Here is a 12093-nt window from a genome sequence, read left to right as displayed (position 1 = left end):
GTTTAAAGAAGGGATTAATACCCTTGGATACTACTGTATAAAGATCTAGGAGCACGTCACTGACTACAAATGTTGGATATTAACTGATATACAGAGATTATAGTAGAACATCAACTAATTGTAACTTTATTTAATTCAACTCAGCAAGGGAGAACTACAGTGTAATTGAACCCGGGTTCATCAAACAATAAAGAACCATCCATAATAAACAAATTTGTGCACCAACGAGAGTATGGCCAACAACGAAACTTACAAATGATTTAATTCTTAATATTTTAATTATTTCTGTATTTTAGAGTTTCATAGACTACAAGAGTAGTAACTTTGGTACAGCGCGTGAGAGTGGGTTTGTGTGAGGTAGTATATCTTATTGGGTCCAGGACCGTTTTAACTCGGGAAATAAGGGTACAAACTCAAGGGTGCTGGAGGGAGTTATAGCAAAGAAATGTATTATTATTTATTCGAGCTTTTATATCAAACAAGTTTCTGTACTCTATATATTTATTGAAAGGTGACTGCATCCAAATAAAATATATCAATAGCTTTTGTGGTCATTTTTATATGCTGGCCATGGGAGTTCATTAGCTAATAATTGTTTACAAGTTAATGCTTTATTTTTATTCTGTGCCAGTCTATGGAAGATGTCGGTCGAAGAGTAAGTTCCAGCTTAATAAATTCTTCATATTTATTTTTTCCTTGTGTCAATTTAATTGACTGAGTGTACTTATTTGCTAATGGTATTAGGGTTTCCCAAGACTGCCCTATTATTAGAAATAACACAAAACTTGGGTGGAGGCATAGCCACAATCAACAGAAAAATAAAATTGTGAGTGTAGTTTTGTTTACCACGTCCCATCTTACAGGTGAGCAAGTGTTACATACATACACACACACACACACACACACACACACACACACACACACATATATATATATATATATATATACCATAGTTCCCAATGCTTACCCTGAAAGGGTTTAGACAAAAGGAGACCAGCACACCACCATATGAAAAAATATGAAAAGCATTTAATGAATCAGTAGCATTATCAGGCCTTTGGAAAAAAAATTTTAGTACTCATCATGAGGCTTTCAGCAGTATTCAAGCAGAACAGCCATCCCAATGGGATGGCTGTTCTGCTTGAATACTGCTGAAAGCCTCATGATGAGTACTAAATTTTTTTTTCCAAAGGCCTGATAATGCTACTGATTCATTAAATGCTTTTCATATTTTTTCATATGGTGGTGTGCTGGTCTCCTTTTGTCTAAACCCTTTCAGGGTAAGCATTGGGAACTATGGTATCAATAACAATTGACACGGCACCCTTCTAACATCCTTTAAGTGTGTGCGCTTCACCTCTGGACTTTATATATATATATATATATATATATATATATATATGTATATAATACACACACACAGCTGGATTTCCACTGGGTGGAGAGTGCACTCACGCAAATTTATGAAGCAGTTCATATATAAAAGAAGAATTTATTGGTCGTCAAAAAAGAGCCGTGGTGTCGACGTTTCGGTTCGATGATGAACCTCTCTCAGGACCGGCATTAATACATGGTTATACCAACATCGAATATTAGAGGTTTGCAAACATGTCTATAACAAAATGTCACGGTCCGGCGGGAGACTGTGCAGAGGAGCCGGCTCTTACCTGTCCGGTCCCTTTGGAGAAGTCCAGCTGGTGGAGGTGCGGGCTGCTGGCATCGGGCAGGGTGTGCTGGGAGGACAGACAGGGGCACTGGTTGGCAGTTCAGCAGACTGGCAGCATGTTCCTCCGGCAGGGGTTAGCAGTGCTGCTGTGGAGCCAGGGCTTCTGTGAACAGGCTGGGCTGTGTTCACGGTGGCCATCTTGGATGTGGGCAAAAAGCCTGTCTTGCCCACACTTCACCAATTTATCACTTCCCTGTGGTCAATTAGCTCTGAGCAGCTGCTATAAGACAGGAATGCCTGGTGGAGGGAAATTGCCAGTGCAACGTCTTTCACAGTATCTGTGAAGCTAGTTCTCTGTGCTCCCGCAGCGTCAGGTTCTTGTTACAGCTAAGTACCCAAGCTTCCTGATATAGCCTTACGCAGACTGCGGTATCCTCAGCCACCCGCTAACCTACAGTAGTATCTCTATTCAACTGTCTTTGGTGAACTCTGTTAAACTATTTCAAGTAATAAATGCGCAAGACCTTCATCCATCCCGCTCGTTTGTTACTCAGAGATCCAAGTGCACCAGAATCATCTTCCCCAAATCCGGATCCACAAGAATCCTCAGACGTGACACAAAAACAGAGATGCATATTAAAAAGACTCCGCCTCCCAGGCCATATCGCAATCAGGGTTCAAATGAGTAATATATAAATGTGCCTATATCCACATTCCAGACCATCACCCTCTAAAAGATTTATTACAAGAAGGTGGTGTGCAAATAAGGCTCAAACAACTCCACCACTAGTGTTATCACCATAACTAGCCTCAATAAAGTCTTACTGACTTGATAATATTTCCTAAATATATATATATACACACACATATATAAAAATATACACAAAGCTTTGTAATCCGGCACTCCAGGTATGAAGGTATATGCCGGGGTGCCCTCCTAGTAGTCATATAACTGCAATTATTCCCCACCTGTTTCTAGGTCATATCTGGAATAAAGTAGAGGCGGCACTCCACGGACTGGTGATCAAAAAACTTGTATTCCAACGTAACAAATGTGCACGCAGTGCAAAAACAACAGGTTACATCAAAACACAACGTTTCACGGTTATGACGCCTTTTCTTCAGGTGAAGTAACCTATAACTAGTAAAATAAACATGAACTAGTTTATTTCACTAGTTATAGGTTACTTCACCTGAAGAAAAGGCATCATAGCCTTGAAACGCTGTGTTATGATATAACCTGTTGTTTTTGTCATGTTGGAATACATATGCCATTTGTCATGTTGGAATACAAGTTTTTTTGATTGCCAGTCCATTGAGTGCTGCCTCTATTTTATTCCAGATATGACCTAGACACAGGTGGGGAATAATTGCCGCTATATATATATATATATATATATATATATATATACACATACACTATATATATATATATATATACACACACACACACATATATATACACATTATATATATATATATATATATGTGTGTGTGTGTGTGTGTGTGTGTGTGTGTGTGTGTGTGTTAATATGCTGTATTTGATGCTGCCTGCATTTGCCAGATCTCAGACATACACTTTTGGGGGTTCTGATTATCGCCGCACTGCACAGAGGGATACTTCCTAGCTGGTGAAACGCAGGATGTGGTTCACGGGCCTGAACTTCCGGTCATGTGGCACGCTGGCATGCGTTCCAGCGGTGGAGGACCCGAGTGGATAGTGTGGTGAGTCTGATTCTCCAGGGTCGTCGTAGAGATCACAGGTGTTGCATGTAAGCGTCATTAGGTGAACTTAAATAGAGCTCACAAGTGAAGCTAGTTTTGCACTTTACACAGGCACTTTTTGCACAAGGCACCTTGTCACTTAAGATGACTATTCCCCTGATGATAGACTAAGACCAAAAATGGCTGTTCGGGATGTCACTTGTGTTTTCCGTGCTTCTTCACGATGAGTATTTGCTGAGCCTTGTATTTACGTTTAATTATGTATATGGAGTAAAAAGCTCTTTTTGGAAAAATCTACAGTGTGCTGGTCCTGTCTATGCTGGTGACTTTGTTGCGGGATGGACATGTGATGCTACATTAATGCTTTTTGACTGGACACCTGTAATATTTATCTGAGAGTGTAAGTGCGGCTTCCCAGATTTATCCTCTGTGTCTATCACGTATCAAACTATTGGAGCTGCACCACAATTAGATTTTTTATATTTTATGGACACTGTTTGTATTTGTTGTTATTGTTTGTTTGTTGGTGGCTTGAGTGCTTAAAATTTGTCTTCACTCGGCATATTATGGAGAATGATATTGGTGAGCTCACCGGCACCAAAAGATTTCTTGATAAGGATGTCAGTTGTATATTGTTTAGCATAACAGATCAGCTTGCCTTTGATGTAGATTCACCAGACGAAGTAAATAGTGATTTGCTTAAATTGCGTAAAAGGTTAATTGAATTAGAACTGCATGGTTTAACACTCTCCCAATATCACAAGGAGAGCCTCATCCCAAGGGGTTTGTGGATTAGGAAACAACCTACCATAGGGCGCAATAGCAAGGAGTTCTGTAGGCAATGGTGCCAAATACTGAATCAGTGCAGATTTGATCTGATGGTGCTAATTGTACAACAGGTAAACACTGACATAGATAATGTGAAAAGGGAAATAGCCTTATGTGAATCCCAAGGTCTTTCTATTTTAAAAGCTGACAGCACAGGGGATTGGGTGTCACAACTTGATGAGAACTTGATCTCATTTAAGAATGACTTACTAGCGTTCAAGAAAACCAAGTATAAAAAGGTCAAAGACAATTACAAAGAGCTTAGGGTGTATCCCTGGATTTTTTCTCCATCAAATCGTAGACCATGGAGAACTGGACAGGGATATAGGAGGATGAATGACGTGCACTTTACTGACTTCAGACACTTCCACCCAGGGCAAAAGCTCGATGTCTTTTTTAGGTGAAAGAGCCAACAACAGGAGTTACGTGAGGGGAAACAGAAATGCAAAAAACCTTGTAGAAGCGGAGGGTAGAGGCACAAAAGCAACAGGAAAAAGACAGGGAGGAGGCAGGAGGTAGCGGTATTGAATTTGTCAACCTATTCCCCTACTGATTTGGAGATGTTGGTCTTATCTAAAGGATTAACTCATGTACAAACTTATTGTCAGAATAATTTCAATTGTGAGATTGAGTTATATAAATTACAGAGACTGTTAAGGTTGAAGGATTATTTCTTCAAGAAAGGTGAACAGGGGGGACCATTCCACACAATTAAGGGGTAAGAGTACCTTTGACCCCCTGCTTTAAATGCTTAAGGGTGTGGGAAAACTTATTGGGCGCTGGAAAGGGAATGGGCAGCCTAGGGTAAACCTTTGGGGTTTTCCTCTTCCACCAAAAAATAGAACATAAGTAAAAGTGTGAGGTGGTGTAACCGAGGCACCCTCTTTCCGTGGTCGTATGGGAAGACCAAAGCAATGGTCACCTTATCAGATAGATAATGAACTCAATATAGATATGCTGATATAAATTCCGAGGAGTTTTGATAAAATTCACACAAATTTAATACAATAATCATTCACATACATAAAACAATTACTAAAAGCATACCATAAAGGTAAGCTAGGAGCCGCAGGTGTTAAATAAGGCAGGGTGGTCTAAGCTTCACCCTGCTCTGGCTCCTAAGCATAATGAAGGGTCACTAACCCCTGGATGAGTGATGGTAATCAATGTTCAAAACAACTCAAGTCGCACTTCTAAAAATGTTGGAAAGCCTACCAGAGAGGTAGCTAAGGAGCCGCAGGTGTTATAACAAGCAGGGTGGTCCAGACTTCACCCTGCTCTGGCTCCCAAGCTGACCACAAGGTGGATGTCCAATGAATGAAAGGTTCGAATTCCTAATGGATCCAGTAGCCAACGCGTTTCGAGATCCGCAATCTCTTCCTCAGGGCTTGATGGTGTTACCGGAACAGGGTGTCTGACATCAAATCTATCGGCACTGATCGAGACACGAGTGATACTATCAAAAAATTAGAGGAAATCCCGTGGGATGGTGAGACCATTATGGTCACAGCAGATGTCACTTCCCTATATACCATCATCGAACACCAGAAGGGTATAGAGGCTACAACTTGGTTCCTAGACCGAACAGAGTTCTCAGAAGCCATAAAATCATTCATTATCGAGTCCATGGATTTTATCCTGAAAAATAACTTATATTTCTTTGAGGGGGATTATTACCTTCAAAGGAGGGGTACTGCAATGGGCACGCGATTTGCACCCAGTTTTGCCAACCTTTTCATGGCTCATTGGGAGCATGAAAATATATACACACAGAACCCATGGAAGGACAAGTTACTAACTTGGAATCGATATATCGACGACGTAATATTTTTTTTTTTAGAGGGGACAAAGAGTTTAACCCTATTTTGTGATCATCTTAACCAAAACTACAGAAATATTGTCCAATTTTCTGGATTTATCTATATATATCAAGGGAAACACTATCCAAAAAAAAACTTACAATAAACCCACAGATTCTAACAATTATATCCGAAAAGAGAGTGAGCACCACGTAAATTGGCTCAATGGCATACCCAAGGGCCAATTCTTAAGGATAAGGAGGAATTGCAGCGAGGACACTGTATGCATGACCCAAATCAACGAACTCAGAAACGTTTTCATCAAAAAAGGTTATCAACCTGAGAACTTGGAATCAATTCAGACGGAAACAAACAATCAACAAGGATAGGACCACTCTCATCCACAATAAAAAACAGAAGAAAAATGATGAGAAACTCCCCAATCATTCCCAATGGTCGTTTATCACAGGATATGACCACCAATACAAAAAAATAGAACTGATCATTAGGAAACATTGGAACTTGCTGTGTATGGACGACACGTTAAAAAACATCATTCAAAAAAAAACACGTTCATTTACCGTAAGGCAGCGAATCTAAAGAACAAATTACCCCAGAAAAATATTAATCCCATCAGAACAAGCGGTTTCCATAGGTGCGGACTTTGTCTTCCATGCCGACAAATCAAAACTGAAACCTCCAAATATACAGAAGTAACCGTCAATGGCATTGCCTTTAAAATCAAAGATTTCATCACCTGCCATACCAGTAACGTTGTTTATTTAGTGGAGTGAGCTTGTGGGAAGATATACATTGGATGTACATCAAGAGCTCTAAAGACAAGACTTGGTGAACATCTGCGCAATATAAAAAAAGGTCTCCTCACACACAATCTGTCCAAACATTTTAAATTAGAACACAACTGTTCATATACATCCATAAGGAAATTCGTGGGACTACAGCACATAAAATCCACTTGGCGCTACAGAAACACAGAAAAAAATCTTGCAAAGGCGGAAATGAAATTGATTTACAAACTTCAGTCCCTGTGCTCCAAAGGCCTAAACAAAGATTTTGAACTTAAATGGTTCTTGCACTAGCCTACATATTTCATCAGTCAGTATGTATTATTGTTAGATACCAATCACGGTACTTTTCATAACCTATTATATTTTGTTTTCTTCATTTTCTTCACAGGGACCTATGGAGAATGAAATCAATTGGAGACAAATTATGGACATCTCTCAACATATTTCCACATCTATGGAGACTTTTTTGACTTTTATTGACTATATCTACATTTCGATTTATTGGATAACTTCGTGTTTGATGCACAACATCTGTCCAGCTAATTGTGGGTCCCCATATTTCCACTATAGATCACAATATTTTGGGGGAGTTATGTATGTACATTTTAGAACGGTGGCACTCATCAAATATGGTATCTCTGACCACCTTTTCCATAGTCTCTGATTGTCATAGCCATATTCCACTCCTTGGCCTTTATTAATGAATAGTGCACCCATGACAAGTTAACCTACACCTTTTTCTCCTACTACCATCACAATTAGATTTACTGCGGTTCACAGCCGCCGTCCCTAGCTGTTTCTTCCATCACTTCCGGTCAGAGACACGCAAACAATTGCGTCACTTCCGGTCGGTGAAACGCAAACCATCGCGTCACTTCCGGTATCAGAGACACATCTCCGGCGAGACACCAACATCACAGTGACCTTCTTTAATAGTTTGTCTCTCCCTTCCACACTTAGATCAGTCTCCTTCCGACCAACAGAGACTTTTGCTGCACTTATCATAGGGGATATTGCATGCAAATTTCAGCTATTCATGCAGCCACGTCACTTCCGGTATCGAACTTCCGGTCGCCCGGCCGGATGTTTTTACCAGCTTTTTAGCCTGGTTTACACCCAAATCTGCACACTTTGCTCACCACAGAGTACTAATGCAGCAGCACATCACTATCAGTAATTGGGTTTTACCAAAAAGGATTCTGTTTGACTACTTCCGGCTCCAGTGACCTATGACCCGGAATTAACCTCCCACCATCTTTAAAAGCCAGTTCTGGAGACATGTAACACCATCAAGCCCTGAGGAAGAGATTGCGGATCTCGAAACGCGTTGGCTACTGGATCCATTAGGAATTCGAACCTTTCATTCATTGGACATCCACCTTGTGGTCAGCTTGGGAACCAGAGCAGGGTGAAGTTTGGACCACCCTGCTTGTTATAACACCTGCGGCTCCTTAGCTACCTCTCTGGTAGGCTTTCCAACATTTTTAGAAGTGCGACTTGAGTTGCTTTGAACATTGATTACCATCACTCATCCAGGGGTTAGTGACCCATCCTTAAGCTTAGGAGCCAGAGCAGGGTGAAGCTTAGAACACCCTGCCTTATTTAACACCTGCGGCTCCTAGCTTACCTTTATGGTATACTTTTAGTAATTGTTTTATGTATGTGAATGATTATTGTATTAAATCTGTATGAATTTTATCAAAACTCCTCGGAATTTATATCAGCATATCTATATTGAGTTCATTATCTGATTAGGTGACCATTGCTTTGGTCTTCCCATACGACCACGGAAAGAGGGCGCCCCGGTTACACCACCTCACACTTTTACCCCTGGTTTAAATGCCTCCATTGAGACCTTCATGAGACTTGTATGGGGTGAAACCTTATCCTGTATACAAAACACGAGGTTATGCTTCTCCAATATGTCTAAGCAAGAAACAGAGGCAGTCAAGAGTCTACGTGACAATCCCAGTATTGTCATACACCACGCTGATAATGGCGGGGCTGTAGTCTTATTGAATAGACTGTGAATGTTACAAACTTCTTCCCTTTGATCCAACTGAGTGATTCAACAGGGAAATTGATTCTATTATCCTCTTGGGTTTAACCAATAATTGGATTGATGAACCCACAGTAGACTTTTTGAATCAGGAATTCCCTATAATTCCATTGATTTACATTTTGCCTAAAGTGCATAAAACATTAGTCAAACCTACTGGCAGGCCCATTATATCCTCATGAGGGTCGTTAGGCCAGCCCATTTCACAGTTTATTGACTATCACTTGCAACCGGTAGTTCAGTCTACACCATATTACATCAAAGATACTACTGACTTTTTGTGCACGTTGAATGCCACCGGTCCACTAGTGCCCGGGTGTATTCTGGTGACACTAGATGTCACCAGTTTATACACAAATATAGGGCACGTGGAAGGGATTGCTGCTGTCAGGAATATTGTTGGCCACAGTCCACAGTATGTAGGTCCTCCATTGGAATTTTGTTATTAATTGAAGTGGTTCTTCATAAGAATTACTTATTATTTTTATAACTTGTTTTACCTACAACTCAAGGGCACAGCTATGGGGTCTAACATGGCCCCATCCTATGCAAATTTATTTATGTACTAGAATAAGCAATTACATGTAATGGGTGAGCCATTATTTTCACAACATTTTAAATATTACGTACGTTTTATTGACGATCTGTTCATGCTGTGGACTGGGGGCCAACAGTTATTAACTGAATTAATTTATAAGCTGAATGGGTTACCAGGGTCCATCAGATTCACCAGTGCCAGCAGCAAAATTGACATTAATTTCTTGGATGTCTTAGTACGTATACAAGATGGGGCATTGACTACTGGCATCTACAGGAAACCCACTGAAAAAAAAACTCTCTTGCTTGCCTCGAGTTTCCATCCGGTAGCATTAAAGAAAGGGTTGCCGTACCCTCAGTTAATCTGCGTAGCGAGAATCACCTTGGACAGAACTGCATTACCAGAGGCCTTAGAATTGATGGGTGATAAATTTATTGCTAGAGGCTATGGTACCAAAGAGGTTAAAGAAGCCATAAACTGTTGTTTGCAACTTCCTCTGGAAATATTACTGAAATTTCAAGAAAAATCAGAGTGACCGGTTGGTCTTCACCAGCACGTAGTCAATTTCTTCTGGCAAGGTTCATCAATCTATCCTTAAACACTGGCATATACTCCAGTCTGATCCAGTGATGAAGCACTATTGTGAAGAGCCATCTTTATTTGGCTATCGGCGTAGCCATAATCTGAAAAAGGAGGCGACTTTTTCTGACATTAGCCCCAGAGTGGGCAGGGGAAACAGATGGTTGCATCTTCAAAAAGGTGCCTTTAAGTGCCATGGCTGTGTTGATTGCAGCTTCATGATGACAGGAAAAACCTGCAGTCATCCAACTAAAGGGACACTTTACCCGTTACGGTTTTGGATGTCTTGTGACACTAAATTTGTGACATACATGATTGTTTGTCCCTGCAGGAAAATCTACATAGGGAAAATGATACGAATGTTTAAGGAGAGGATCGCCATGCACAGATCTTCTTTAAAGAAGGCGTATCAAAAAATCGATGGGAGTACACCACCAGTGGCGAGGCATTTTGTGGCTTTTGGGCACAAGTTGAGTGAATTTATGTTTATGCCCATAGACCATATACCCCCTTTTAGAAGGGGAGGTGATATAAACAAGCTTTTATTGCAACAAGAGTGTCGGTGGATATACACGCTGGATGCAATGACCCCAAATGGACTCAATGAGGAATGCTCATTTGCCCCCTTCTTATAAGGCTGGTACTGGTGATAGACTGATGACCCTGAGGATGTTAGACCATTAAATATATGTGTTAAACCTGGGCTGAATCAATAGGCTGTTTTTGATTTATCATTCTTCTTTGTATAGAATGTATGTATTATTGGGTATTTATATTTTCAATGTTTCTATGCATCAAGGGATGTGATTTTGGTTCCCCTGTCTTGACATTGATATGTTATCTACAGTGTGCTGGTCCTGTCTATGCTGGTGACTTTGTTGCGGGATGGACATGTGATGCTACATTAATGCTTTTTGACCAGACACCTGTAATATTTTCTAAGAGTGTAAGTGCGGCTTCCCAGATTTATCCTCTGTGTCTAAAATAAATATATATAATTATATATATATATATATATATATATATATGAGAGAGAGAGAGATAGAGAGAGAGAGAGAGATACACAAACATATATATATATACACATATATTTCTTTAGGAGATGCAGGCAGGCACCTTTTCCACGTGAATTTGCATCTTCAATTTCTACATCTGACACTGATCACTCTGATGATACCTGCCACAGTGGTATGCATTTTTTAGATCCTGGTCTAGATCCGGCAGGTCTTCCACCATAAAGTGGAAACCAAAGAAACATCGACCACACACGAGGCGGGGTGGTTTTAAAAAGAAGTGGGCGCAGGAAGCGAACTTAAATACTGTTGTAAATATCTCCACTATGACCATTGATTAATCTGAATTGAGCCTCTTGGCGAAAGGCCTCTCATTTGTCCCTACATTTAAACATCAATCCTTTCAAGGCACAGTTGACCAATATAAATTTGTGAGCAATCTCCGTTTAAAGGAATTCTTTGCCAATAAAGGCAATATGGAGAGCAGTAAACTCTTAAAAAGAGCATCCAAATTCGATCCCAGCTCCAACAATCAAAGCCAAAAGACCTTTCTTAGGCTTGTCAATAAAGATGTATGTACATTTTCTCCTCCCTGCTTGTTTGACAATTTAACAGTAGAAGAGAGAGCAGCCCTGAATCGATTACGAGCCAATACTGCTCTAGTGATACGGCCTGCTGACAAGGGCAGAGCTGTAGTCATCCACTATTGTACTGACTATGATGCCGAAATTAATCGGAAGTTAGCTGACTCCAATACCTACCATAAGGTTGAGAGGAATCCTATTCCAACAATTAAAAACAAGGTTGACAAATGCCTTAATAGAGGTCTTCAAAGCTGTTGGATTGACGAGGATATTTTTGAGTTCCTGAAAGTCGAACACCCAAGATGTCCGATTATTTATACAATCCCTAAGATCCATAAATCTTTAATTCAACCTCCTGGGTGTTAGGTGCCGCGGTCCGCGGCGCCGCTCGGTCTGCTTCCGAGCGACGCTCACGGCCTCCGCACCTCCCTCCGTGCCCGCCCGGCGCCTAGCAACGCCAGGACGCCGTGCGTACTGTAGCCGCCGGGTCCCT

This window comes from Pseudophryne corroboree, chromosome 3 (genome assembly GCF_028390025.1).
Source record: "Pseudophryne corroboree isolate aPseCor3 chromosome 3, aPseCor3.hap2, whole genome shotgun sequence".
Taxonomy (NCBI): Eukaryota; Metazoa; Chordata; class Amphibia; order Anura; family Myobatrachidae; genus Pseudophryne; species Pseudophryne corroboree.
The sequence above is the reverse complement of the archived record's forward strand: the minus strand, read 5'-3'. Positions refer to the sequence as shown.